Source organism: Spermophilus citellus, assembly GCF_964194105.1.
Source record: "Spermophilus citellus genome assembly, chromosome: 11".
Taxonomy (NCBI): domain Eukaryota; kingdom Metazoa; phylum Chordata; class Mammalia; order Rodentia; family Sciuridae; genus Spermophilus; species Spermophilus citellus.
In genome coordinates, this window is record NC_138192.1 from 107,035,878 (window position 1) to 107,063,439 (window position 27,562).

The window sequence follows — 27,562 nt, forward strand, 5'->3', positions numbered from 1 at the left end:
TCCCAGCAGCTCAGGAGGTTGAGACAAGAGGATCACAAGTTTCAAGGGCAGCCTCAGCAACTCAGCAAGGACCTAAGCAACACAGTGAGGCCTTGTCCAAAATAAAAGATAGCCAGGTGCAGCGGTGCATGCCTGTAAATCCAGTGATCTGGGAGGCTAAGGCAAGAGGATCATAAGTTCAAAGCTAGCCTCAGCAATTTAGTGAAGCCTTAAGCAACTTAGTGAGACTCTATCTCAAAATAAAAAGGGCTGGGGATGAGGTTCAGTGGTTAAAGTGCCCCTGGTTGAAATCCCTGGTAAAAAATAATAAAAAACAAAAAGGTATTAGGATGTAGCTGAGGGGTAAATCACCTCTGAGTTCAATCCCCAGTACAAAAAAAAAAAAAAAAAAAAATTATTTTGGTTTCATTGGAAAAGAGACAACATAAAAGGGAGTGTTCTTGATGATGCAGGCCTTTGATTGTCATGGTTAAGGGTTTGTATTTGATTCCACTGCCAGTTGGAAGTAAACAAAAATATCTGTAGCAGGGAGTGACATGGCTGAATCTGTTTTTGTAACAATCATCTGGTTGTAGTTTGGGAGACAGACTAGAAAAGAACTTGATTAGAAGTAAGGTGATCAGGTAGGTGACAATTTCCACAACTGAAATATAAAAATGGAAGGACTTACTACAGTAAAGAGTTGGAATACATATTTTATTATTTTGGATGCTTTTTATTTTTTGTAGTACTGGGGATTGGAACCCAGGTATGCTCTACCATTGAGCTACATCCTAGCCCTCTTTATTTAATTAATTAATTTATTTATTTTTAGAATAAGCAGTCAACAATTTGCATTCATTTCTTTCTTTTTTTTAAATTTTTATTTTTGGTAGTTGTGGTCGGACAGCATGCCTTTATTTTATTTGTTTATTTACACGTGGAGCTGAGGATCCAACTCAGTGCCTCACACATGCTAGGCAAGCGCTCTACCACTGAGCTACAGCCCCAGCCCTATATTCATTTCTTTTAAATAGCAGCATCTTTTGTTCTTTCAAAGACATGGTAAAACAAATAAAATGCTGAAAATATTAATTACAAAAACTTTTAGTTGACATGAGATTAGAAAAACTGGTTAACCAAGAGAGTACAATTATTGTAGCTTGGCCCCAATTCTTTTTATTTTATTTTGAGACATTGTCTCACTAAGTTGCCCAGATTGACCTTGAGCTTGTGATCCTCTTGCCCCAGTCTCCTGAGTGGCTGCAATTACAGACATGATCCACCCACCCGGCAGAGGGAGACATATTTGAAAGAAATCGATTTAGTAAATGAATAGAGTCGGGAAGCTTAGCTGAACTGAGTATAACCTCCCTAATAACATTTTTATTGAGCTGGCACTGAAAATCTACCTGGGACAGAAAGCTTGCATTTTAAGTACGCAAATGTTTTATTCCATTTTTAAAGGCAGTGAAATTGAGAGAAAGTTTTTCCTTTATAATAATAAAAAAAATACAACTGAATCAAGTGGAAATGAAATGACATCTATTTTCATTATGATGGGATCAGGTTCTCTTCATAAAAGGAAATTGCCAGATGATCTGAAAGTCTAACTCCCATGCTTGGACAATTTGAGTAAAAGATGGCAGCACATGCTGGGCACGGTGATGAACACCTGTAATCCCAGCAATTTGGGAGGCTGAGGCTTGAGAATCGTAAATTCAAAGCCAGCCTCAGAAAACTACTGAGGCCCTAAGCAACTCAGTGAGACCCTGTCTCTAAATAAAATATAAAAAAGAAGTGGAGATGTGGCTCAGTGGTTAGGTACCCCTGATTTCAATCCCTATTATTAAAAAAAAAAGATGGCAGCACATGTTTGGAAATTCATTGTCTACTTATGTACCAGTTGTATGAATGTACCAGCTAGAAATTAGTGTTCCAACAAATCCTAATCTTGCATCTTCCAGCCTGGGGGATCTTGGACAAACTACCTGCTACTTTGAATCCTTACTTTTCTCATTGTGAAAGAGGAATAGTAATAGAGCCTAACTCAGAACTACTACAATCATCCCAGAAGGATGTCCTCAAAAAGTGATCAGTTTGGTGGCACATCCCTGTAATCCTGGTGGCTCAAGAGGTTGAAGCAGGAGTATTGCAATTTTGAAGCCAATCTCAGCAACTCAGTGAGGTCCTAAGAAACTTAGTGAGACCTGTCTCAAAATAAAAAAAAATGAAAAGGGCTGGGGATGTGGCTCAGTGATTAAGCACATCCCTGGTACCAAAAAAAAAAAAAAAAAAAAGGTGGTCAACTCAGTGCCTGCCTGATTGTTACCAGTTCAGGAGTCAAAGCAGAAGACAGAGGAGAAGGTAGAAAGTGAGTGGCATTTCATTGAGTTACTTCCAGGAAAATGATGAGATTTTAAGTAGAGATTTTGAAATATATTTTTGTGGGTTTCATTCACATTTTTAAAAATATAAAATCTGGATGGAGTTCACACATTTGTTATATGCCTACCATCTGATTTGGGGACCTCTGCATCTATCCCGAAAATACCATGTTTATCCATCACCATATCTGGCTAAGAGAAGTGAGAAAATAGGATAAGGTAGAACTCTATATTTTTCTCCCCACTTTTCTTTCTTTTGGTGCTGAGGATTGAACCCAGGGCCTTGGGCTTACAAGACAAGCACTTTACCAACTGAGCTATACTCCCAGCTCCTTCTCCCCACTTTTCAAAATGCTATTTATTCACCTTTGACTAAGAAATAAAGTCTACATCTTCATCTCATTTCTCTGCAAATTTTATCTAGAGTCTGGGAAAGAATCACAGCCATCAATAATGTAATGTTTCAAAGCCGTGGTCATTGTAGAGAGAAGTTTCTCCAAACCAGCATTTCTCTTGGAGAGGGATTTCTATGCATGCAAATATATTTTTTTTTTGAGAGAGAGAGAGAGAGAGAATTTTAATATTTATTTTTTAGTTTTTGGCGGACACAACATCTTTGTTTGTATGTGGTGCTGAGGATCCAACCCGGGCCACACACATGCCAGGCGAGCGCGCTACTGCTTGAGCCACATCCCCAGCCCGCAAATAATTTTTATAAGAAGTCAGCACTGAATTTCAAAACTTTGATGTACTAGACTTCTGTAATTTTATTTTTGTAGGGCATGTGTAGTGGAGATCTGAATTGTTTAATTTCTGTTGTTGGGTATGTTCATCCATATGAACATCCTTTTTCATCTCTCTTTTTTAAAAATATTTATTCTGTTTTAGGTGGTCACAATGTCTTTATTTTACATAGTCTCTTCTGGGCAATGTTATGTCAATGAAGAATTAATTTTGGAAGCAAGGATCGCAGAAGGGTACCTAACAGATTATATAACTTCTCACAAATAGCTACCTCTCATGGTTTTAAAAAAATTAAAAAGTCTCAACAATGACTACACTTGTCTGAGACTAGAATCTTTAACCATGATCTGAAGTTCTTTCACAAAAATAATGTGCCAGAGAAGGCAGGGGCACGTTGTGGAGGTTTGTGCCACTATATTTCTATTTCATCATTACTTGGCACTAAAGATGTTTTGGTTCTCAATCACATATTGTTAATGACATTTATAGAAATCCAAAGGGAATACTGAATTTAGGGTGGAAACTGAATTGGCAATCTTATATTCTTATTTTAATTTACATCAAGATATTTCCTGTCTTAAATAAAGAGAAGGCTATTCTCCTAAAGGAAAAGGAACAATAGTTAAAGAACCTGCAGAATATATCAAGGTTGAAGTCCCTTCAAAAACAATACTGTGCATCATCCAGGGCAATAAAAAGTGAGCTTGATGAAGGGGGTGGAAAGGAAATTTGTTTTTTTGGCAAGAGGAATGCAGCTTCAACACAGCAGCAAAAATATAGGGGGAAGAGAAAGGACAATTCTAGAACTTCCTTGCATTCATACATGATTATTCTTGAACATATTTTGGCCTTTTTTCTCCTAGGATAGGAGGGTGTATGGGATAAAATATAGAACTGAAAGATAAACTAAAGCACAAGTTGTAAAAACATGCCTATTGTTCATAACCAATTTTGCAGTCAGATTCATTATCGTGATGGGCTTAAGGACATTTATCATAAACATCTTTAATTATTTTATTTTATGGTAATGAAAACAAATCTAGCCACTGTGGCATTCCATTTACTCATGACTATGCTATATCAGGAGTGTTTTGCTGAATTCTGCAAAACAGACTTTCAGACCAATGGAAAACTGAAGCAGTGCAAAAGGACAGACTCAGGAAAGTGAAGGAAGGGCCTTGATATTGCGACTTGGTTGGAATGGTAGAAACAACCAGTGAGAAAGACCTAAGAGGCTTGATAGCTTTCTTCAGATACTTGAAAAGATAATACATTTATTCTGATTTTTTTAAGGCAGAAAACGTTAGTACAGTAGAAAAAATTTGGCTTAGAGAAGCAAGAATTTAGGGGCTGAGGGTGTGGCTCAGGGGAAAGGGCTTGCCTAGCATGTGCATGACCCTGTGTTCAATCCTTAGTACCTAAAGAAACTTTAGAGAAAGAAAGATAACGCAAGACTTTACTTTGTTCAAAATTGAAAGTTAAGGGCCTACCAACCCACCAATAAACCAAACAGAACCCATTGTGCTGGGTAGGCACCATGGAAATACAGACCCAGCCTGAGAGCTGCTGGGCGGGGATATGCTAGAAGGCACTAATGCACACACTAAGGGGGCTTTTAACATCCTCCTCCAAGGGCAAGAATCTATGATAATATAATTTTTGAGTCTTCATTCTGTTTACAGATTAGAAAATTGAAGATTATCAAAATTAAAGTGCTTACAAAAACCATTCAGCTGGTAAATTGGCATGGTTAGAATTCTTATCCAAACTGGTAAATGCCTATATTCTTAACCACTAGGCATCTGAGACATGAGAATCCTTCTTCAAGGGTGCTTAAGCAGTAGAGTTTCTGAGAATGATGCTGGATTTAGAAAACAAATATACTTTCCTTTTCTAGAACTGCACCTGTGACTGAATGAAGAAACAAAACAAAACACAACTCTTCAGTGCAAATGAGAATGACTAGCAGGAGGAAGCTCAGGATGATACAAGGAACCGAAACTGACTGGTTCTTCTTAGATTCTTTTTCATTACTCCCTACTTCCCACCTCTACCTCCAGGCCCAGTAGAGCTAGCTTAAAAAACAGTTTTCAACTTGACCCTCCTCTCACAACTCTGTTAGTACTGTGTCAGAGGTCCTGAATTGTCCAGGATCTGTTCTATTCCTGGGGCTGCTTCTGACTCTGTTGTTAAAGTCATCTTCAATGACTTTAGAAGAACCAAATTTCTAGGCCAGGAACCTAACCCAATTCCCTTCCAGCCCTTGGCAACTGGATTCTGAGAAATAAGTGAAGATATTCAGGCAACTGCGCGTTACTACTACTCCTCAGAGGGTTAAATTCCAAATGCCCTTTGGTTCTTTTTTAGTAACCCAAATCTCATATGAACCCATTGGATTGTACTTGCCTAAGGACTTGTCCTTTCCTCTGGGACCCTGCCGCAGTCTTGGCTGGGCACAGAATCACGAGCCACCACACACCTTGTAGATTCAAACAGCAATTCTTTATTCCCGAACTCACACCGGCCTCTACACACGTTCTGGGGAAATCCAAGTTCTGCCCCACAATTCACGTCCCAAATACTTTCTCAATTCCAGAAGAACTCAACGGGAACTCAAGGATCGGGCATGCCTGAGGCAGCAGGATACGCCCTATCCCCCCCCCCCCTCCAGTGTACACCTTAAACCTGGAACTTCCCTAAACCCAAGGACGGGATACTCCCTAAAACCTGATCAGCTCTAAACCCGGATCCGCCCTGGTCCTTGAGCAAGGTCACCTTACTAAAGCATACATGCAATGTCACAGCGAATGTCCTCTAAGCAATATGGGGTACGCTGGCAAGTAAATTTTGATGCGTCATTCCTACTTGGCAATGGCCCTCAGCAGGACCCCAATGAGATTTCTTCTTGGTGTCTCCCTTCCCAACTGGAAATTGAACTCAGGTGCACTTTGCCACTGACCTAAGTCCCTGGGCCTTTTTATTTTTTAATTTAAGACAGGGTCTCACTAAGCTGCCTCTAACTTGTGATCTTCCTGCCTCAGCTTCCTCAATCGTTGGGATTACAGGCATGTGCCACCACCATTACCAGTTCTCCTTAGCTTTCTAATGTCAAGGGTAGTTTCAAGTGTTGCATATCCATCTGGGTTAATACTTGAGACACATGACATAATAAGAGAGAAGAAAATCAAAGAGGGGAAAAACTTTTAACTGTTTCTTGTTCTGATCAAAGCCCACTAATCAAAACCCACTGTGGGGTTCAGAGGAATCCATTTTGTCCTCTACCTAACAAAGTCCTTAAAAGGAACCAGTTTCATTACCAGAATAGCACTCTCTGGAGAGTAGTATGACCCAATATCACATCTCAAGTTTCCACCAACATTCTTCAGACTCAGATTCTTACTAAAACAAATCAAAACTAGTTTATCTCAGCACACTATTCTGGACAAAGGCCTGTGATCCATCTCTAAACATCTGCACCTCTCTCTCTCTACACATTCAGGGACTTGCTTACAATTAACCCAGCCAAGAGAATACTTTCCATGTTTGTTTTCCCCTTGGGTCCTCCCAAAAGTTCAGACTGTCTAACCATGGCAGACTGGGGTGAGACAAGAGAGGTTGGGTGGTTAAGTGCAGTGTATTCAAACTGCTCTACCTTAGTTTTAACTTGCCATGACACTTGAACCCATGGAAATCCACGAATATTAAGTAATCTAGTGTGTTGAAAAAGCACTGAACTACAGGACTCGGTTCTGAATGTCACTAGCTGTGTAACTTGGATAACTCACCTCCCCACTTTGAGAACCAGGTGGCTCATAAAAAAATACATGTAAAAGACATTAAGTTTCAAACTTTTTTGGAGGGGGTGGGGTGGTACTACTCTACAATTGAGCTACATCATCAGCCCTTTTTATTTTGTGATAGGTCTCACTAAATTGCCAGATTAGCCTTGAAGTTGTGAGATTTCTCTTCCTTCCTTCCTCCCTCCCTCCCTTTCTTCCTTCCTTTCTTGGAATTGAACCCAGGGGTGCTTTATCAGTGAGCCATATCCCCAACTCTTCTTTCATTTTTTATTTTGACACAGGGTCTTGCTAAGTTGCTTAGGACCTCACTAAGTTGCTGAGGCTAGCCTTGAACTTAAAATCCTTCTGCCTCAGCCTCCCTAGTTGCTGGAATTACATAAGGGTGCCACTATGCCTGTTTTTTTGTTTTTGTTTTTTTCCCCTCTCAATGCCGGGGATTGAACCCAGGGTTGTACATATGCCAAGCAAGCACCCTACCTCTGATCTATGCCCCCAGCCCTAGTTCTAAATTTTTAGATTCTGTTCTTAGGCTTTCCTAAGCTAACTGAGAAACTCAAAGATGACAAGAAAATGTATCCCAGCTCTTTTATTACTTTCTATGCCTCTAAGTAGCACCAGTCCAATGTTTTGCACTGAGTAGACATTCAGAAAATGTCTTCAAGCTCCAAAGTACATGCATGGATCACATGCTCTGGAGGCTTGCAGCCACAAATAGTGTCCTCTTGTTTTCTGACCAGAAGGCATAAGACAGCCTTGTTAATAGGACAGTCATAGTGAGGACAGCATGTACATTCTAGGTATGTTTGGGGGTGGTGCTGGTCTAATATATATTTTAAAGAGAAAGATGGGCCAGAAAAAAAATGATGGAGATGAATATTGGATAACCAAGAAGCGAATAATCAAAATTCTACTGTACATGTGAAAATGGTGCCAAAATTTCAGAAAAGTTCAGATTGCAAGAAAAACCAACAAGAGTAGAAGAAATCATCTATGATCTTATCAGAGGAGAAGCTGCCAAACTTTAAACAGTGGACTTTGACAGGATATAAAAGAAAAAAGATGCATAACATGTTATAATATCATTGACAACTGTAAGCCAGTTACAGATGAGTGTTGAAATGGTTATTACCAGTAAAGAAACAACAACATGTTTTTGAAGTTGATTGTATGCTTACTGTAGAAAAGAAGAATGCTTGGGTGTTATAATGGTACACTAAATCACATAGTTTTCATGTTGAACAAGCTATACCAAAAAGCTGAACTTTATAAATTACAAAAAAATCTGATGTTTTACTCAAAGAAGGGTATGATAATTTCTAGGATAAGCTCCAAAAACATAAAGTGTGCACATTTGTGGCTGGTATTAGTGATTTACTAGAGGAAGTTATGCATTGAGTTTCTATTTATCATCCAGATGTTAAAGTAGTGTCCAATTTCACAAATTTTGATGAAAACGGGGTACTCAGTAGACTTGAAGGAGAACTAATTTGTATATTTAACTAACATAATGGTGTCTTGAAGAATATAGAATATCTCAGCCAACTAAACAACAATAATAACATAATTCTACTGAGAGACTTGTAAAGGGACTTAAGGATGCAGATAGAGTAGTCAATGTTGAATACATTTTGAAAATTAGATGTCTAAATTACAGTGTGGATGAGCTTTTAGAAAAGCACAGATACTCTAATATAGTTTTAGTAAAAAAATAAATGAATCATCGGGGGTCACTGATTCTATTCTGCAGAAAATTCTATAAACAAGCATTCTTCAAAAAGACCTCTCTCGTGTATACAACTGACGTAAGAACTGCCCATCTGCTCATCTTGCAGAAGAACTCTTATTTATAATATATCCTTGCTCTTGAAGTCTTCCCTTTATGTAACTTAATATTCTCAGAAATGTTGAATCCATCAACTGGCAGCTCCTTTTCATCACCTGTCTCAATATACTCCTCACTATATTTTAAAACAGATTTTTAAAAACCTTAATACCAAAATCAGAAAAATAACTCCCTATTTTTCCAAATTCAATTTTGTAATTTAATGTTATCATGCAGTTTTGGAGGAGTCTTTTTACACAGGGAAAGTTTGAATAAGTTTAAGAAGTTTCATGAAATGGTAAAATAATGTGCACAATTTTAAGTATTACCATTTTTTGTAATTTGGGTGAATTATTCTGATGGTATCAACATCTCTGAAAATGGAGTCATATTTGGTTATTTTGTCTGGAGTAAATCAATACTCACTAGAAAACATTGGTACTTAGTATCTGCAAAAACTCTGAGTATGGGGGCTGGGACTGTGGCTCAGGAGTAAAGTGCTCACCTACCACGTGCAAGGCCTGGGTTCGATCCTCAGCACCACATAAAAATAAATAAACTAATTAAATAAAGTATTGTATCCAACTACAACTAAAAAATAAATATCAATAAAAAAACTGACTAATCATTATGAAATGTTCCGAATGTGTGTACATATACATATATACACATGTAATATGTTTGCATTTATATATTATTTATATATATACTATGTACATATTTACATACACATATGTTTGTGTAATATATATGTGTATGTATATACTTAAAGTATTGGTGATTAATGAAATGCCTATATTAAAGCACTGATAATAAACATGAAATGCAAAGCCTTCTTTTTTTTTTTTTTTTAAAGAGAGAGCGAGAGAGGGAGAGAAAGAAAGAGAGAGAGAGAATTTTTTTTAATATTTATTTTTTAGTTATTGGCGGACACAACATCTTTGTTTGTATGTGGTGCTGAGGATCGAACCCGGGCCGCATGCATGCCAGGCGAGCGCGCTACCGCTTGAGCCACATCCCCAGCCCCGCAAAGCCTTCTTTTGAAATGTCCTTAAATAAGGTTTTTCAAAATTTTGGCACATTTGGAACAAGAATAGGGACAGAAATTCAAAACAAAAAGCTTACACAAATTAAAAACATTTTTCAAATGAAAACGAAACCTCCCAAACAAAAATATATACTCTTTCCCTTATTCCTACCATAGGGGGGAAAAAATCTGAAATTAGTAGTCTTTCTGTTTCATTTAAGCATGGCAAAGTCTTGTTATCCCCCCCTTCTTTTTTCTTTTCTTTTTCCAAGAAATATTCGCTTCAAGTATTTCAGGTTGTGAGTGTAGCTGACTTACGTAATTATCGAGCCCTCAGGGATTTCTTCCCATCTAAAGATACAAGTAACACCCTTATGAGTCACATTTCATAAAATGTAACATCTGTGAGAGAAAGTTATAAACACTGCAATGCCCAACAGCTGTCCAATTTTAGAAGAAACAGAACTTTCACTTCCCAACAAGTTCTTCATATTTCAGTTTGCATAATTATAAAGAAGAGAAAACACATACTTGGACATATAGTCCACATTCTTGTTCTTTTCTCCTCTTCTTTGTCCTTGAGAAAGAGGAAGGGAGTGAAGAAGGAAAAGATCCTCTTTCAATTGTAAAATATTGGTCTGTTCTAAGCTTATTTTATATTATGGCATCTTTTCCATTTACTTATTATTTAACCAGTGGTGGAACTGAGAGGGCGAGAAACACTTCTGAGACCCTGACAATATATAAACACACACACACACACACACACACACACACACTGTGTGTGTGTGTGTGTGTGTATACATGTATCAAAATACATTTTTTTTTTGGTAGTACTGGGGATTGAATGCAGGGGTACTACATCCTTAACCCTTTTATTTTTTATTTTAAGATAGTTGTCCAGGGGCTGGGGATGTGGCTCAAGTGGTAGCGCACTCGCCTGGCATGCCTGCTGCCCGGGTTCGATCCTCAGCACCACATACAAACAAAGATGTTGTGTCCGCTGAAAACTAAAATAAATAAATATGTTTAAAAAAAAAAAAAGATAGTTGTCCAGTCTGGCCTCCAATTTATGATCCTCCTGCTTCAGCCACCAGACTACTGGGATCACAGGACTGCACCACTGCAAGCAGTGACCATATTGTTTTATAAATTGTTTCTGGACACAAATGGCATACAGCAGTAATTATGTAATAAACAATTTTAAATTTCTTTCTTTCATATTTGATATTAATTTTGTTCTAGAAATAAAGGTCTAATATTTGAGGAAAGTAAAAGTAATTTTTTTTTCTTTTTGGTACTGGGGATTGGACCCAGGGGCATTCAACCACTGAGCCGCATCCCCAGTCTTTTTTATATTTTATTTACAGACAGGGTCTTGCTAAATTGCTGAGGCTAGCTTTGAACTCCTTATCCTCCTGCCTCAGCCTCCCAAGCCACTGGGATTACAGGCTGGCGCCCAGCCTAAGTGATTTTTTAAAGTTAAGTATGTTGGTTCATAGAAAGGATGGGTATAGGAATATGTCAACACTCTCCTTACAGTTCCAATATTTTAGGTAACTCAAAAGTAAAAAAAGATGTCACCAGGCACTCAAGTTCAAGAAACTAGTCAGAAAATATCTTAGCAGCTATACCGGTAATATAATGTACCTTCACTGAAGTATAACGCAAGTGATTTATTTCCTGACCAGGAACTTGCAAGGAACTCCGAGTTCAATAACAAACCACTTGATACAATATAATTTATTTTTGAAGATTTTACTTTTAGTATAGTTTCCTATATTTTTTCTGTTCATCATACATTTATCTCTGACAAGGAAAAATCGAACAAATCATTTTAAGCCCAAAGAATAATTCCCTGCAACTAGACTGAATAACTCTTGAGTGTTTATTCAAAGCAAAAAACAATAACAAGCTAAGTTCACACTTAAATTCACTGGAGAATACTCATATTAGTAGTAGTCATAGGTATCTTGAGTTGAAGTCATTTTTATTTTGTTTATATTCAAGATAAAGTTTGGAAGAATCTGAAGAGAAAACTATGACTACTATTCAATTATTTCTTTTTTAAAAAACGTAATTCTATCATACTAACCTGGAAAATGGGACTGAGAGGCAGTTGCGTCCGTGAGGTTCTGCTGAATTACCTGTTTTTCATTTCAGAATTCTCTTATTGAGCAACATCAGCATTGAACTCTATGTCAGTACAAAGCAAATCATCTTCTCCAACAGGTTTTCCTAGCTGATAATGTGCTTATGCAGCAATTACGGGTCCTGAATTATTTCCCTAAGATGGATTTGGTAAGCCTACATTAAAGAAGGCTGTAATATTGGCTAATGGCTTATTCAAGCCTGCCATTAGCAGTCAGAGAATGGAAATTCTCCCTTTACCAACCCATTTCTAGACTTTAATCTCTTTGAAAATACATGTTTCAGAGAGGAGAGAGATCAGGAGACCATGCTTTGATAAAGCCCGACGAGATGTGCAGTTTTTTTAGGGGCCTACGCGCCACCTCCTCCTCCTATGGAGGGCTCCCCTCTCCCAGGTCTGGGATGCCGCGTCCAGCTCACCTTGCTAGAACCCTGCGCTCTGCGGTACCTTGGCCCATGCTGCACACGCGCCCACCGAAGCCGCAGACGGCACCCTGCCCCGCCCCACCGCTGCGCACGGCCCAGCGCGCCAAGTTCCATGGCGCCATGTCACCTAGTCCCATCACGGGGTGTGCCATCGCTGCTGCTGCCAAAACTCACCCCCACATGGGTTCTTTCCATCTACTAAGCCCATCTCCTTTCCCCTACCTCACAGGCCCCTTTCTAGGCACCACCTTGTCCTCGCTGCCCAAAGTCAAACGCACCTGTCCGGCGCTAATTTGCATAAATTATAAATCATGAACACGGCGTACAGAGCGCACCAACCCCCACCTCGGGGGGGAGGGCTTGACCCGAGAGTGACTTGAACTCCAAAGACCCGTGTTCAGCTTCATGCAGCCATAAATATCCAAGACTTCCGGGTTGGTGAACAGGTCCTGCGGTGGTGGTGGTGGCGCCAGGCAGGCCGCGCGCCACCTCCACGATCTTATCGTGGACATCTCTTCCCGTTGTGGTCCTGAGTTGTGTCCTCTGTGGCAAACCAGTCATCTTGTAAGTAAACTGTCTTCCTGATTACTCCCAGCTTTCCTAGTCAGCCACGGAAGCCGTGGAGAGGCCCGGGTTCATACCCGGACATAGCGAGGTACCAGGGCGCGTAGGCCCAGCGACTCGGAAGGTCCAGGCCAGCCTCCGCAACTTGGTGAGACCCGGTCTCCAGATAAACATTTTCAATAGCCCGGGAGGGGTAGCTCAGAGGTAGAGCACCCCTGGGTTGAATCCCTTAGTACCATACCAATAAATAAGTAAATAAATAAAACAATAATTACGATCAAATTGAAAAACGATGATAACGATAAAAAGTAAATAATAACCGGGTCATAACCTTGGCCGGCAGCGGAAGTGGGGCGACAGGATGGTCAGTCTTGTGGGACTGAACCCTAATTTAAAGTTAGCCGGGCAAGGTGGCTCACCTGAGCCTGGAATCGCAGCGGCTTAGGAGACTGAGGCTGGAGGATCGCAAGTTCAAAGCCAGCCTCAGCAATTTAGCAAGGCCCTAAGCAACTCAAGGAGACTCTCTCTCTAAATAAAATCCAGAAAGGAGCTGAAGATGTGACTCAGGGGTTAAGAGCCCACGAGTTCACTCCCCATTACAAAAAAAAAAAAAAAAAAAAAAAAAAAAAAAATTGCCTATTTAAATAGTATACTTAAGCGGCCTAGAATAGTGCCACAGTAAGAGTTCGATAAATGTGATTTTATATTCATCTGGCCTCATTCAATTCGTTCATTGGGTGGATTGTGAAATCATCCACATGACTAACTTATAATTTTGTTGAAAGACAGCAAATTCTTGGGCTTTCAGCTAATTTAATGATCAATGACTTTGATCAGAGAGCTTATTTGATGATAATATTTGTGGTTAGTTTTGGTAACATTTGGATCTATGTTTAACCTTAAGATAAAAACAACAAGATAATGGTTTCCTGCTGTTACAGTAAAGCTACACTGGGCTCATTCCTTTTTTTACCAAAGGAGGACATTCTGATCCTGTGATAATGTTCTAGTAAAGCAGTTTATTTATTTTGTATCAAATGATTCCGTAGATGAGTTCTTTTCTTGTGACAAATATCAGTACAACATAGCCAAGCTTGCTATGGTTTCCCTGACCCTCTGCAGTCCAGCTGGCTTGAGAACTGATCAATTATCTGCCTCAGCAAGAAAGAAGTGCTGTCTGGGGCCTTGCTTAAATTTTGATAAATACGTTATTCACTGGTTGCCTGAGAAGAATGTAAAAGGAAACAAATGGTCATTCTGTAGGAAATCACTGAAAATCATCTAAACAGTTTGAGCAGATTCCACTTATAATAGCTAGAAAACTGCCCTTTAAAAAATTCAAATTTATTAAGTCTGAAAGTTATGAGTGAATAATTTCGTAAATTTTCTAGTGAAAATTAAAATGGCAAGATATTTTTCTATAATTATTTTCTTCCCTCCCTCTGTTTTGCAAGAAATTATACATTTCCGAGGAAATATGAAAACACCATTTTAAATGCTTTTTGGTGTATTGTAATCCTTCCTACAAGACAAGCAGTTTTAAGTGTGCACTGATTCATTCCTCCCTGAAAACAAAAGGCAAAGGAGGGAGACGCTCCATGTTTATATGTGAAATAGCTTGGAAGAGCAAGGCATCCCTCCTGGTCAAGAAATAAAGAACTGGGGCTGGGGATGTGGCTCAAGCGGTAGCGCGCTCACCTGGCATGCGTGTGGCCCGGGTTCGATCCTCAGCACCACATACCAACAAAGATGTTGTGTCCGCCGAGAACTAAAAAATAAATATTAAAAATTCTCTCTCTCTCTCTCTCTCTCTCTCTCTCTCTCTCTCTCTCTCCTCTCTCACTCTCTCTTTAAAAAAAAAAAAAAGAAATAAAGAACTTATCTAGGTCTTCTGAAATTTTCCTGACTTCTACATTAGTGAAGATAAGGAATTATAATTAAGTATTCATTTGTGTACGTGTATATGTATGTTAATAATGATTACATTTTGAATACAGTTAATGAAATGAAAGCTCATATTGGGCAGAATGACTAATGGAAAGGTCATGTGTAATGTTAAAAATAGGATTGGGTGATTAAAAAAAAGTATGTATATATCTATCTATCTATCTATCTATCTATCTATATATATATATATATATGTATGTGTGTGTGTATATATATATATATATATATATATATATATATATATATATATATATCATCTTCCATAAGTTAACCATATAACCGATTTGACTAAATTTCTATATCCTGAACTTGCTGGTGGTATTAAAATCAAGGATAAAAATGCCAGTTTTTCTAAAGGGTAAGTTGTATTTTTAGGTGTTATTTCTCTGACCTATACCAACCTATGTTGCAGTCTAAATCAGGGTCCTGCTCTAAACTCTTCACTAATATATTTGAATGCATATTTGATGAATGTCTGTCTCCTCTGCCAGTCAGTGATTTTTTGCCCTTCTTTGTAACCCTAGAACCAGCACAGTGCCTGTAAAATAGTAGTGCTCAATAATATGTACAGATTGATTGAAAGACTACTCGGTGGATTTTTTAAAAAAAGATTTATGGCCCTGAGCATCTGGCCAACATTTATTTTTGTCTGAGAGGCAAACGTGGATTATGAAGGGCATTGAAGTTTGTGTGTGTGTATGTGTATATATCCTTTGTAGTACTGAGGATTGAACCCAAGGCTAGGCAAGTACTCTACCACTAAGCTACATTACAGTCTTTATTTATTTATTGACAAGATCTCACTAATTTTTCCAGGCTGGCCTTGACTTGGAATTCTGCTGAATAGCTAGGATTACAGGTTTGTGCCACCATGCAGGCTGAAGTCATTAAATATCATTAAATCAATTAGTTTCTGAGTTCATTTCCTCTTTTTTATAAAAGGGGTTAAAAGTATGTTGAGTACTTAGGAAAGTTAGTCTCACTCCTGAGAGAGCAGTTAAATATTTTTTTAAATATTGGAGTTGTCAGTGGATGTTTATTTTACTTATTTATATATGGTGCTGAGAATCGAACCCAGTGCCTCACATATGCTAGGTAAGCACTGTACCCTGAGCCAGGAACCCAGCCCATCTCCTGATAGATAAATTAGATCTTTTCAGCCATTTTTAGACCAGGACCACCTCATCTTCCCATCCCCCATGGTACTAGGGATTGAATAGGACCACTCTATCACTGAGCTACATTCCAGACCCTTTTTGTTTCTTTCTTTTGAGACAGGGTCTCACTAAGTTTCTTAGCACCTAGCTAAATTGCTGAGGCCAGCCTCAAACTTGCAATCCTCCTGCCTCAGCCTCCCAGAGTGCTGGGATTACAGGCGTGTACCACTGTACCCAGCTCTTCTTTATTTTTATTTTGGGACAAGTTCTTGCTAACTTGCCCAAGCTGACTTCTAACTTGTGATGCTCCTGCCTCAGTCTTCTGAATCACTGGATGACAGATGTGTGCTATCCCACCCAGCAAACTAAGAGTTTCAATTGACAGTAAGTCCCATTTCCAGAGAAAGATGGTTAGATTTTCCCCAAAATTATTATCAAGAGCAAACAAGTCCCAGATGTGGCTCAGTGGTAGAATACTTGCCTAGCATGTACAAAGTCCTAGGTTCTACCCTTGGTATGCAAAAATAAATTTTAAAAGAGTAAACAAGTCGGGTGCTTTGGTGCATGCCTGTAATTCTAACAGCCCGAGAGGCCGAGGCAGGAGGACTGCAAATTCCAAGCCAGTTGCAGCAATTTAGTGAGGCTCTAAGCAAATTAGCAAGACCCCTGTCTCAAAGTAAAATATAAAAAGGGCTGGGGGTGTGGATCAGTGGTTATGCACCTCTGGGTTCAATCCCTGGTACCCCACCCAAAACAAACGAACAAACAAGTTCACTATTAAACTCTTATTGTTGTCCAATCATGAGTTGCTTATAATTAAAACCAGTTTACTTAACTGTATTCAAAATGAAGCAAGTAACAACCATGCCTAATTACATAAGTTGTATTTAACACATTAGGTAATACCTAACATTTCCTGAATACTTGTTAAATACAGTGCAATGCTAAGCAACTTCTCATGCATTTCCACAGTTAATTCCCACAATACTGTGAGGTACTATTATTATTTCTAAGAGGCTACGAGGTTGGACAACTGGAAAAGTGGCAAAGCCCAGGGTATGTGTGCCTCCAGGGCCTGCCTTCTTCACCCCTCCACATGGTCTCTGTGGTAATCAACTATTACAATGCTATCTGCATTAGTGAACTGTGAGAGGCTCATGGACAAGGAGTACATTCCACTTATCTTTGTACCTCAAACTGGAGTAGAGCGCCAGACACTAACAGGTGCCCAGTCAATGCTGAGTGGATGAAGCAGCATGTGCTTTCCCAGTCATCAAAAGTATATTATGGGCTGGCAGGGGCGGCACACCAAGGGACTGAGGCAAGAGGATCCCAAGTTCAAGGACAGTCTCAGCAAAAAATACCTGCCTAACATGTATGAGGGGCTGGGTTAAATCCTCTGTACTACAGAGAGACAGAGACAGAGAGAGAGAGAGAGAGAGAGAGAGAGAGAGAGAGAGAGAGAGAAGGGGGGGTAGTGAAAAATGTTAAGTCCTATGTAAGTATATTTTTTGTTGTAACCTGAAATTTTTTTTAGTTGACTGTAAGTACAAATGGAATAGCACTTGTGGTTTTAACTTGGGATTCATTAGTGTATATAGGTTGGTACATTGGTCACTGTGATTGCCCAGAAGAGTTCTCTAGGAAGGTGGTTATTCTGGTGTCTGAGGGAGATGGATTCTAGGACTACTTGGATATTGAAATCTCTGGATGTGCAAGTCCCTGATATAAAATGGCGCCTGCAGGCACTCAATAGCCCTCCTGCTATCAGTGCTCAAGAGGACAGTACCTGAAGGGGAAGTCCTAAGAGAATCTAAGAGAACTGCGAAGTTGTCAGCTACAAGGGTGAAAATGAAGCCAAAAATGGCAGCAGGAAAAGATAAATCTTCAAACAGCAAAGTGCAAGCAGAAGGGAAAAGGGTGGCAAAGGCAAATAGGCTGAAATGACAAACCAAGGAACTGGAAAATTACCTGCAGAAAACGGAGAAACTGAAAACGAGGGGAGTCTGGCTTCTGATAAAGCAATGGAAGCTAAGTCTGATTAAAACTATATACTCGTAGTCCCTGTTTTCCTTCTGGTACAGTCCAGAGGAATATTTGTAAATACAAAACAAGTAGCTTTGAAAACTGTTTTGTTTATTTGTTTGCTTTGTGCTGGGATTGAACCCAGGGGTGCACTGAGCCACATCCCTAACCCTTTATTATTATCATTATTTATTTATTTATTTATTTTTTTGGAGACGGAGTCTTACTAAGTCTAGTAATCTTTTTAAGACTGAAAAATTCCCATCTCATCCCATTTTTGAGGTACAAGAAATGAAATCATTTCTTGGTTGTAGTTTTTTGTTGTTTGTTTAAAATCAGAAACTATGTGACACTGAGTTCTGGAGGCTATGACTGTCTTCTCAACCTCCTCTCAGTTCCTCAACATGTGCAATTTACATATGTGCCTTATACAGCCATCTCCTGGATACCACCTCCCTATGGAATATGTAGTTACAACCTTCTTAATTCTCCACACTAACCCCCAAGACCCCACAGGCAGTGCAGATATGCCACAGTGAGCACCTGTGAGTCATAGTGTGCCACAGTGAACACCTGTGAGTCATAGTGACGCCTCCACAGACCTCATGCCTGCTTGCTCCAAACCCATTGATTAGAACTCCCTATGGGAGCCAAATGTGGTAGCCATACCTATAATTCTTTGACTAGGGAGGTAGAGGCAGGAAGATTGCAAGTTTGTGGCCAGCCTCAGCAACTTAGCAAGACTCTGTCTCAAAAAATAAAAAGGACTGGGATGTGGCTCAGTGGTGAAGCACTCCTGGGTTCAATCTCTAACACCAAAAACAAAAAAACAAAACAACAACAACAACAAAAAAAAACAACAACAACAACATAGGTAACCTGCTTGAGTTAATCCTGGCCCTAACAATCTTTGGGTCCCTCATGCTGTCTTTCTTATTCCTCACCCACTGGTGGAGCATGTGTATTCTACCAGCCTCCCCTTGTTGGCTCTTCGAGGCTTGCTCCCCTCACTGGCCTCTTCTCTCTGGGATCTGTAATTAATACAGTGCTCCTATTATTTCATATGCACTGTTGTGCTGCCTCCTTTGTGTCTCACCTGACCAGTCCACCTGACACACTGTCCTCTGGGTCAAGGCTGTCTTAGAGAGGGATGTCTTTATAGGAATAAACTGGACAAAAGACACACCAGAGCCGCAAAGATATCTGCCAGTACCTATGGACCCAAACTTATATGTCCGCTTAAGAATTTCGATTTTAAGATGGTGGGTGATATGCATTTAATCTAAACCTTACTTCGTCTTTTTAATTTTGATCTTTTCCTGGATGAGCAATATGCAGCAGTTCGCACTCTTGAGATGCTTGGCAGGGCAAGGAGCCAGTGCTCTCAATCAGCCCTGCGATCACGAGGGGAAACAATCAATACTCTGCAGTGCGCTCTGTTGCTAGGCTACGATGCTCTGCAGGCGAGGTGTAATTCAATCTGTTTTCAACATGAGATATTTTCAGCTTACAATAGGTTTATCTGGATGTAACCCCATCATAATTTGAGGAACATCTTTACAAAGAAGCTTCCTCTGTGAAGGACACCTGGTCACAGTTTGGACACTCAGACATTAGGTCAATCTAAAGAAATATTGTGTGAAGCACTGTAACACCCATGACCACCTTCCTGGATCCCTGGTAGGGGCAAAGCTAGGTCTTATTCTCTCACTTTCAGAACCAAATCAGAGGAGATAAAATGGCGTAGCCAGCAGGGTATGTGGTTATGGCCATGAGGGGCACAACAAAATACCCTGACCTCCTGTATGGCTCTCCCAGGAGTCCTAACTGTGCTAGGAAGCAGCTCTGAGTGCTGAAGTTCTGTCAATCAAACACTTGCCCTGCACCTCTTCCCTGTTGCCTGCTGCGTCCACCCTAAAGAGTTACTGTTGCCAGTTTCAGTTTTCAGTTACTGTTGCCAAGTCCTCCCAAAGAGAGCAAAGTGACCCACACCTCTGGCCTAACAAGGAGAATGTACCACCCAGGCATGATTGACAAGACAGGACTTTTAAAAACAGAGTGTCCTCTTCCACCTTTCGCCAGAAGGAGGACCCTTGAGCCTGGATCAGCTTGCAAGGTTATTACCTCCACCCAAAGGGAGGCTGAGGACTGAAAGTGTGCAGGAAATTAATTCCCATATCAAGGGAACCACGGAGCAGGAAGTCATAGCAGGAGTATGTGTTCTAACCTAGATAAGAATGATCTCAAAACAGCAAACCAGTGGCACCAGCAAAGGGGAGATAAGGCTGAAACCCGCAGTCTCCATTTGGGGCCTTTGCTTTGCTTCTATAGTTCTTTGTCCCTCTAAATCCAGTGAGTACACTCTAGAGAGGGCAGCAGCTGACTACAAATGGGGCCAGTGGCAGCTGAAAATGGAGGTTTCTGCTCACATAGGAGCTGCTTGGTATTACCGTGAGCATGACAGGCAATCATCCAGTGAGACAGGGAAAATGTATTTTAGCTGCCTAGACCATTCTAAAGATTTTACTCAAAAGGAAATAAAAGGGTGGAAGAAGAAGCCATTGCCCAGGGACGCCAGTTCCACTGCTGCTCCCCACTCCCCATTTCCTCCTTCTGACCAGAAACAGAATATAAGAACCATAGCCTCAAGTGGCTAAAAGCCTAAAACAAGACAGGAAGAAAAAAGGAAAAAAAAAAAGAGGGGTGTGGGGAGGACAATGTTGGTCAGGTAACCTCAAAACCAAATTTGAAGAAATTTATATTTATAAAACAAAAGTATATGGGCTGGGAATGTGGCTCAGGCGGTAGCGCGCTTGTCTGGCATGCGTGCGGCCCGGGTTCGATCCTCAGCACCACATACAAACAAAGATGTTGTGTCCGCTGAGAACTAAGAAATAAATATTAAAAATTCTCTCTCTCTCTCCTCTCTCACTCTCTCTTTAAAAAAAATAAAAAAATAAATAAAATAAAACAAAAGTATACAAAATGGCAGTTCAGAGCCACAATCCTGCGATTAATGTGTCATGAACATTTTAAATTACTTGCATCCCCACATTGTTTTTAATAGAATTGTTTCCTAAAGAAAACCTCTGCTTGCTCTTGGCTCGCCTGTCACAGCTGTGTGTGCTCCGTTACATCTTTGATCATTCGAATCCTATTTTCCTAATACACATTAGCACGCTGTGGACAACTGAAAATTTGAACCTGTATGATATTAAATTCTGAATTAACAGCTGATCAACATTTGAAGATATTGATATCAGTATCCCAATCTTAAGGAAAATATGCCTCCAACTTTTAGGCGAGGAAAATAATAGGGAACTATTTAGAAAAGAATCACAACTGCATGACTGCTTAATATTCAGTGTGGTATGTTAAAAATTGTGGACAAATCGAAATTCATGTGTACTGATCCCCAGCACAACCGTAACACCCCAACTATACAAGAAAACAAGAACAGGAAGGTGGTGAGAACATGAAGAAGCTGTTGCCCAAGAGGACTCCGGGTGGGCATGTAAAACCAGGCAGCCTCTGTGAAAAACAACGTGGAGGGCCCTCAACACAAAGAACCAGCGAGATCAGGACAAATACCTCCCTCCCGCTCCTATTCCTGAAAGATGGAAAGTAGACAGAATCAGAGGTGCAGAAAAAAGGCTAGGGTTGTGGCTTAGAGGCAGATCACTCCTCAGCACCACATAAAAATAAGTAAATAAAGGCATGTGTCCATCTATAACTAAAGAAATATTTTTTAAAGAAAGTGGAGGGAGGGCAGGAGAATCCGGGTTGACTAGTTATAAAGGTCAAATTTGTAAGCTGGAAACGTTCTGGGGACTGATTGCATAGCAATGTAAATTTGCTTAATTCTACTGAACTGTGCATTTAAAAACGGTTAGTATGGTTGCCAGGTGCGGTGGCACACGCCTGCAATCCCAGCAACTCTGGAGGCTGAGGCAAGAGGATCACAAGTTTGAGGCAAGCAGGAGCAACTTAGTGAGATCCTGTCAACTAAAAAGAAATAAACAGGGCTGGGAATGTAGCTCAGTGGTAAAATGACCCTAGATACTTAAAAAAAAAAAAAGGTTAATATGGTAACTATAAAGTGTTTTTTTTCTTTCTCCTTTTCTTTCTTTTAAATTTTTTTTTGTTTGTTTTTGGTGGTGCTGGGGATTGAACTCAGGGCCTATCACATGCTACTCTGAACCACAACCCCAGCACTAAGGGTTATTTACTACAATTTTCAAAAACATGAAAAAAAAATTAGGGACCGAGAACATTCCTAGATTTATACTGCTTGCTTACTTTTCTTTGCCCATTCATTCCCTAGAAAACCACAGTCAAGTCTCCCACCCACTGTGTTTCCTTCTGCTGCCGGCTCACTATCACACTTCCCTGAGTGGCCTGTGTGGTGCCGTGCCTCCTGTGTCTTGGGGACCCTGCATATAATGAAACACTTTCTTCTTCCTGGCAATTGTTTTTGCGTATGTGTCCTACCATACCTGGTCAGATCAATCCCAGGGGATGTGATCAGAACAGCTCTGAGCAGCGAGCACAGAGATGATTATCCTCCAGTGGCGCTGGGCTTAGTAAGCCTCCACTGATAGTGGCCACTACCTGCTTGTGGGTTTTTTTTGTTTTGTTTTGTTTTTTTTTTGTCGGGTTCTGCCCTGCTTTCTCAGCCTTCAACTGGGGAGCTGGAAGAGCTGAGCCCTCCGTTAGCTACAGAGTGGCAGGCTCCATATGGGACATGGCACAGTCCCAGCTGCATAGAGTGCTGTGTATGGGACCAGGCACAGGTCCCATTTGTGTAGAGCCCTCCTGCAATGTGAAGCTCCATCACACTCACACGGTGCACATGGTGTCACAAAGTGTTTTAACACAAGAGTAATGGGGTACACAGTACCCACCCAGAGTTACAAGATGAGAAGACAGGGGCTTAGAGTAGGAGGAGACAGGGACATAAGGTTCCCCAAAGAGTTCCAAGTCAGAAGAGTGGTGAGTAAAACCCAGGTATCAATTCTAAAGGGTAATTGATAATGAAATGTCAAAATTTGCAGGAAGAACAAAGAAATGGGAGAGTAAATCAACCAGAAGCTGTTAATCTTTCTAAAGGGGTAGGCGGCGGGTGGGTGTGGAAAGCACACAAAGTCAGTGTAAAAAGTTTTTTCTACCATGTAACCTAAAAAAGGTAATGCAAGTTTCCATCTCTGACTTCCGTTTCTCCTAGTTGTTCTATAGTGAGCTTTCCACAACTGATGTTTGACTAAGGATTACAACTACTTAAAACCCAAGTTTATGAGTTGTGAGTTGTTATTATCTCAGTAAGAGCTGAGAAAATTACTGAACATTCTTTGTACTGCCACCCCCACCCCAGCAATCATCTTTTTTTTTTTCTTTTTTCTGTCTTTTAATGTTTTAGGATTCATCAGCACTATAGTCAGTCCTGTATGATCCGTCCTCAACACTTTTTGGCAAGACCAAAAATACAAATTTGCAGACAGAGCATTTTGTAAACTATCAGGAGTCCTTTCCTTTTTTTGTCATTTGATAGTGAGTCTGAATGCTGTTTTGTAAATAAATCATTTGCAGGAATCCTCATCAGGTCAGCTACATTTGTGTCAGTTTGGGAAAACAAACACGAAAGCACTTACCAGTTAATGTTGTGAGGAAAGAAGCTTTTGTGATGCCTGGGTGTAACCTCCGGGCTCCAGAATGAAATGGAGGGTGGTTTTCTGAACCGCTAAGTCGTACACTCTTTTTCCAGCCTCCTCATGCCGCTTTTATCTGGCTTTTCAAATGACACTGTAGAAAAGAATGATGTTGGGTTTTGAATGTGGTTCTTCCCTTCTTCCACCGCCCTTCATAAAAAATTCATCATGTATTCCAGGAAAAAAAGTAAGCAGTGGACATACTGTACAAATTAATTATTTTGCTTAGCATGTTTGTGTAACAGGTTTGTTTCATGATTGGAAACCATCGCTATTAGCTGCCCTGCTGCAGGCTGGAAAAGCAGGGATTTGAAGCCTCCCCCCTCCCCCTTCCCTCCTTTGTCTGGGTAGGCTTTTGCTTATGAAAAGTCAAGTTACATTAGCAGCAATGGAATGAAAAGAAGCCTTAAATTGTCAAAGGAGAGTTGTTCAGTGCGCTGGGTTTTAGGTGCTCCGACAGTGAAAAAATGAAATCACATATTAGTTAATTGGACATTTTAATTTTTTATTTCTTTACACAGATACATTGAGAGAGAACTTTACTAACACTGAGGAAATTAAAGTTTGATTTTTATCCCATGTCACTCACGTTCTGTGGCCCTGGCAAATGTTGACACATCTATGTACTTGAGGCAAGACTCAGAATTCTGAAAGTTGAGGGATGAGAAGTTTGGGTACTTAGCGAGCCTGCAGAACTATCTTGATTTTTGTAAGGTTAATATCAGCTTCACGATGTGATATTTGAAACTGAACATTGTTAGGCCATAAAAAGGTCAGCTGCCAGAGAAGCACAGGATTTTGTTTTTGCCTAAAAATTCTACAGCAGTAATTCTCATGGTGGGGGTTGGGAGGTAGGGGGTGAATGTACTTTTTCAAACTAAAAGTATCCCATTGCCCTGCAGGATATATGCGCTCTCACTCTTGCCCCTGGGGAGTTCCTTGGTTCAACAGAGATAAACACTATTAATAGTCTCTGAGGATCGATGTGGTCAGTGAAGGGGGTAGTTAGGTCTCTCTGCTGGTTCCACTCCTTTGCATCAGCATTATTAATATTTATTAATAGTTCTATGTTTTGTAACTACACAAAAGCACAATTTCATCCACAAAAGGCAATTTTAAAGAGGATTTCAAAATGTTTGGTTATTTAACATGGTTTGAGGGGTTTTTTCTTTTTTCTTTTTTTCTCCTTTTTGGTGATAGTGCAGGAAGCACCAAGTAACAAAGAACAGAGAAAGCATAAAAGAAATGACATGGATTGTGAAGCATAGTTTAAGCATAGTACATGTGGAAACCCAAGAATTTGCATTCATTCTTATTTTGATGTGTAGCCACTACCCAAAACAACAGAGTTGAAAAGTGCTTTTTTAGTTTTGAAATTAGCCCACAAATTAGGCACTGTGATGCACACACCTGTAATCCCAAGAGCTCAGGAGCCTGAGGTAGGAGGATTGCACGCTCCAGGTCAGCCTCAGCAATTTAAAAAGAAACCCTGTCTCAAAATAAAAAAAATTAAAAGGACTGGGATGTGTCTCAGTAATCCCTGGGTTCAACTGCTGATACTGGGGATGGGGGAGAAAGAAAAGAAATTAGCCTGTGAAAAAATAAATAAATGGAACAGCACATAAAAATCTCTCTGCTGGTGTGCACTCCAGTTTGCTGTAAGTTTGAAGAGCTCTCCTGAACAGTCATTAAGCATGATTTGCAGTTGATCAGTTGTGCAAAAGTAACCAAGGCCTCAGGTGTACTAGAGATAACCTATCTGCCACCCCAAATATTAAGGATGCAATAATCATGAGCCAAGTTGTTTGGGACATTGGTTATCTGGTAACTCAAGTTAAATGGAACTCTGTTAAGAGAACCTCTACTCTAAGTGGTAGAGTTGGAGTTTAATGTCAGGCATTCTGACTCCAGAGACTGTTCTCTTAAGAGGCTTACCCATTGAGTTCTCCATCTCCTTGCTAGAAGAGATGTTTACAAAACTGAACGAATAGAAGGAAGGGATAGCAGTAACTTCTACAGGATAAAGGATTTTATGATAGCTTCACCTCTTTTTAAATCATTTGAGTTCTGAAGCCTGTTATGGTTAGTATTGCAAGTTATTTGAAAGCATGTGTGCATGTGCAGATCCGTAGGACCAACTGTGCTCAGGGAAATTCTATCATAATATTTTGGGGAACAGGATCTCCCATTCCATAAAGATAGTTTTTCTCCACTGATGTTTGAAATCTCACTATTGGAGAATTATTCTTTAGAATACACTGCAAAATTTGTATTATACACTGCAAGATTTGTATTAACCTGTGAAGCTTTAAAAGTTAGAACAAGATGGACTATTTTTAAATGGATTATCCCCTCCCCCCATCTCAACTCCACCAGGAAAAAAACAGGGTCTGCAACTTGGCTTTTGATATGACAAAGGAGATCACTGTTCTTTCTCACATTTGATGTTAAAATAGCATACTTGCCCCAAACACTCTGATAGGAATTTCAGAAATAGACATTTGGGAGAATACACTTGGTCATGTTAGTTTTTGTTAATGGTCATGTCTAATCTTGCTATTGTTGTTTGAAAAAAAAAATCAGACCAGAACATAAGCGCTGGAAAAGAGATATACAAAGGGACATTTTTCTCTCAAAGAAGTTGATTTGTGAAGAATGGAAAGTCACTTTCAAATTCTTCCCTCTTGTCATAAGGGGAGATAACTATCTTATTGTATAAGAGCCCTTCTTGGGCCTGATTCTTCAAGGTGGGCAGGGTGAGAGATTAGCTTTGGGGGCCTTTATTTGGTTGCACAGAGAGGCTGGAACCTTGTAAAGCTTTTCCCAGGGATGGAAATGGATTCACAGTTGCAGACTCAGTGGCCCTGGGGGTTCACAGTGAGAAGCCATGGCAACCCAGCCATAAAGGGGCGTTTCACTTAAAGCAGAAAATTCTTAAAGGCCGCTGAGGACAAAGCCTTATCCTAATTCCTGCTTTTAATTCTGTATTACCCCCTGCAGCAATTGAGCCTTGAGGATATTGGGGCGGGGGTAGGGTGGGGTGTCTGTTAGAAGACAGCCTCTACATCTTTTTCACCAAGATACACGAAGCTCTGATTCCCTGCGGAAATGTGGAGAACAGCTTCTATTTTTCTCTCTAATTTGAATAAACCTTCACTTTTAATATGCCAAATGCCAATTCAAATGAGATTCAGATAAAAGGATTTAGTTTGGCTTTCTTACCTACAGTCTACTGACTCACATGCCTGGGGGTGGTGGAGTAGGAGGGTGAAGCTTTGGGGGGCAAACAAACACTCACCTCTCCAAACGTGCCTGTTCCTGCTTCGGGGGCAGGGCAGCTTGCAGCCTAGTCCTGGGGCTCTGGGCTCCGAATCCTTGAGGTTTAATGATTTCTCTGGGAGAACTGGTCGCAGCTGCCCTGAGTGGAGGAAGAAGTATTTCCTCCCTTTCTAACCAAGGGAGGTAAATACTCTTTTAACTTATTGCCCTGGAAAAGGAAATGTGGTTTGCCAGTGGTTAAATAAATCTGTTGTACATCAGTTAGTCAGCAGGCATCTTGGTGACACCATCCTTGGCCCTGAATCAAGAGTAAGGACTGCTCTGGGAGTTCAGGCCATTCTCAGCTACCTACCCTAATTATGCTACTTTTCTTGTTAAACTGCACATAATTTTGTGTCCGATATAAATTTATCTGAATTTTTTTAAGACATCACATTTTAGGAAAGGAAAAAGATCCGAGAAGAAAGCTTATTTTTCTCAACGTCTTTAAACTGGTTCAGCTGCTAATTTTGCATTTTTTATTAGGGAATTGGTAGCCTGGGGACGAAC

At 40.1% G+C, this 27,562-nt stretch overlaps 1 protein-coding gene across 3 annotated transcripts in view; it reads right to left on the bottom strand.

The window, feature by feature from the left end:
- CMKLR2 (chemerin chemokine-like receptor 2) overlaps positions 1-27,239 on the bottom strand; it is a 40,492-nt gene extending 13,253 nt beyond the window's left edge. For 2 of the 3 annotated variants that reach the window (XM_081261044.1, XM_081261042.1), the window contains exons 1-3: positions 27,033-27,239; positions 25,145-25,223; positions 23,678-23,828 (exon numbers count right to left, since the gene is read on the bottom strand). The gene's annotated coding sequence lies outside the window, so the exon portion shown is untranslated. The remainder of the gene's footprint in view (positions 1-23,677; positions 23,829-25,144; positions 25,224-27,032) is intronic. The other variant, XM_081261043.1, reaches the window with a different exon arrangement.
- Positions 27,240-27,562: the final 323 nt, after the last annotated feature.